General features: G+C 41.5%; 1 non-coding gene across 1 annotated transcript; it reads left to right on the plus strand.

Annotated features, from left to right (window-relative positions):
- The first annotated feature begins 2,394 nt into the window (after nt 1-2,394).
- trnae-cuc lies at nt 2,395-2,466 on the plus strand. Its single transcript has one exon. It is a non-coding gene; the product is annotated as a tRNA-Glu (tRNA).
- The last annotated feature ends 882 nt before the right edge of the window (nt 2,467-3,348 follow it).

Raw genomic sequence — 3,348 nt, forward strand, 5'->3', positions numbered from 1 at the left:
TCAATTGGTTAGTAGTAGTTCCCGGGCAAATTGCAAATTGTAGTGCGCTGCCTGTGTCTTTGGATCCTCATGGAGGCAACTTGATTGATTGATATGCTCCATTAAATCCCATGACCCTAAATGGGAATACAGTGGAAAGAGCACAACTCCTGGACTTGATAAATAAATAAATAAAACGGAACATGAATATCACAGATATGTATTGATATCACAGACAGAGCAGTAAAACCTAAGCCATTTTGCTGTCTAAAACTGTGATTTATATCATAGCAGTGCAAGCATTTTGCCCAGGTTTGATTTCCATTCACCGCAGTTGCATTTACAGGTTTTTAAAGCCATACACAACATGTTTCAATTTTCCTTGCGAGATTCATCCAAAATGATGAATAAGGATAAGTCTAAGTCTATCTCAGAAAAAAGTCAAAAGAATTTCAAAATCTTCACTGGATGTAACTCAGGGGTACAGCGCATGCTTTACATGTATTAGGACCCGGAATCTCCAGCAGGTATTACGGTAGTCTTTAAAAGAGCTGCAACAGATAATACCTCCTGTGGTAATCTGACTGCTAGACAGCACAATAAGCACTTTAAACGTACATGTTACAGTTTCTATTTACAGTATTAATTAGCTGTAGTGTAGTATGTTTATTGTATTACACTCCAGTTTTTATGGGTGTTACAGCGGGTATGAGCACTGTAGTTTCTTTTTTTATGAACGAAATAATCTCAACATGCAATTAAGTTCAGGTGGAGACATTTCACTTCAGACACTTGCTACAGATGCTTTGTTAAACATCAACAGACTGGAAATAGACAGACTGCTGGTTATGGGCCCAACAAGCTTCCGCTGCGCCACTCTGCTCTTCTGTTCATGACAAGGGGCTGGAAAATGTGTGATTCACATTTTGACGGAAGGTTTTGGACCCTGTGGCAACCAAGGCTCCAACAGCTTACGGGTTGCAAAGTTAAACATTTGGTACTCCTTGCAACTACCTTTTATATGAGCTTCCTGATTACTCACACATTGATTATTCAACATCTGTTGGATCAGTCAGGATGGCCAAGCGGTCCAAGGCGCTTCTGACCACTAGTGTCTTCATCTGTAATTAATGTCTTGGACATGATATTGAGTTTATAGAACTTAGCAATTCTTTTTATTTAAAACTGTGGACAAATGTCAGAAGTGTGGACTTGTGTTTTGGTGGAAAGCCGGCGTTGACGCCGCTATGTCTCTGTTTCTGGGAGCCGTGTGTGAGTGAATAGGGGCAGGGCTACGTGGAGAGTAAGGGGAGAGACCCAAACACAAGCACAGTTTTTCAAAAGAAATGGGTCCTGTAATGCAAAATTGAACCATATCGATATAAACAACATTGCTTTGTTTGTGGATAGATGACGACATTAGTTGCACTGGTGCGACCTGGGGGAAAAATGTTATTTGCACCCTAGAGCCCTGTGAGCTAACAGACACTAACTAGCACCCTAGAGTGCTGTGAGCTAACAGACTCTAACTAGCACCCTAGAGCCCTGTGAGCTACAGACACAAACTACCACTGGTCACTGCTGTTTTCTGAATAACAACCGACTGCTATCTGTTGTGAAGATTTCCTCACCTTAGTCTGTCCTCTGTGATTGTCTACATCTAGAAACTAAGCTTCGCGGTGCAGGGAACAACTGTGACTGGCTCATGATCAGACACTTGTTTATAGAGCGGTAGATTGGCTTTGCAGAAATAACTCTGAGTGTTCTATTTTGTTTATATTTTTTGATTAGATAGTAGTGCTGGGTACCATTTCAAGGGATAATTTGGGCTGCACTGGACCAGCAGAGGGTACAGCACCAGTTGGAGCAGCAGGGTCAACAGCAGTTGTAGCAGCAGGGTCAGCAGCAGCAGGTGTGGCTGTCTGCACATTAGTTTTCTAATACAAATATCAAGGAAACCTTCTTAGTGTGAAATCCACACATGCAGAAATAATAACCAAGATTAACCAAAATTAAAATGCACCAGAATGTTACATGACATTAATTAATTGTTGATAGTTGTTAAAATAACATGTAAAAAGCTGTACCTTAAGATAGAGCTCATGCCATCTCTTTTGCCTAGGGGCTGGTCTATTCCCAGCATCAGTAGGTCAAACCCCTGTAGCACCAAACGTCCTCAGCCGGGACAGCCATTCATCGTCCCCCATGGCACGATGCTTTTTAGCCTTAGATGCCATCTGAGATTAAAACTGAACAGGACAATAGGACAATAATGTCAATAGTTTAAGAATACAAACTGACTATGTGACAGATGTGTAATCTGTCAAGTCCTGCCTTCTGAAGCTCTAGCCAGGAGCCATTCCTCGCCTAAATCAATATGAGTCAGTCTCCAAAGATAAATTTGGTTGGTGTGACTCCCTGATGGTCTAGTGGCTAGGATTTGGCACTCTCACTGCCGTGGCCCGGGTTCAATTCCCGGTCAGGGAATTGGCAGGACTTGAAAGAGTAACTTTCTGGACTTGTTTTTGGTTGATTTAGATTTGTCAGATTCTTCCTCATTAGTTTAACACTAGAACCCCAACACTTTTAAAGAGTACCATTACCCTTAAATCAGACCCCCGACAGCGGATGTATCCTTTTGTGCATGAGCAATAGCTACATTCTCCCACCATTTTTTGCAAACAGTGTTGATCTTTTTTGGCAAGCGTACAGAAAGCCAGTCAAATCTTTGTTGTAGTGCCAATTGTGGGGCCTCCTGCAGGATCTTTATCCTAAGCTGTCCAGTTTCTATCAATGTAAAATCAAGCAGAGGATGGAACAATTAGGAGGCATAACAGATAATTAGCTAAACAAAGCTGCCATGACCCGGATTCAAACCGGATCAAATAAAAATAAAAAACTCTGACAGTCAGAGAAGCGACAAATGAAAAAGGAGAGTGCTGCTCATTGTTCCTTTTATTTTTTTCCAGTTTTTTCTGTTGCATGCAGTTGAAGCAGGACATGAAAAATTGCCAACATGCTCTAATACCGTCTTGATTGCTCCTAATGTGGCTTAATTTATCAAACTGGATTTTAAATTTCAGACTAGGATTGTAACGGCTCCTGCCTTTAGGGCTCGTCCGGGAGTTGAACCCAGGACCTCTCCCCTAGACCAACGAGCCACGTATCAGGTAGTATTTTTATGGGTCCACTGCCAGATTGAGCTTTCTGATTATATTAGACGAAAGACTACTTTGGAAGCAAAACATTTTACCAACATTGGAACTTGAATCTTGGTAAAAAGAAAATTCATCTTAGATCTGTCACTGACTTGAAAGACTATGGTCAGGTAGATTGTCGTCGAGTCTTTTCATGGCTCCACGGCCCAAT

The sequence above is a fragment of the Etheostoma cragini genome, unplaced genomic scaffold (assembly GCF_013103735.1).
Source record: "Etheostoma cragini isolate CJK2018 unplaced genomic scaffold, CSU_Ecrag_1.0 ScbMSFa_59, whole genome shotgun sequence".
Taxonomy (NCBI): Eukaryota; Metazoa; Chordata; class Actinopteri; order Perciformes; family Percidae; genus Etheostoma; species Etheostoma cragini.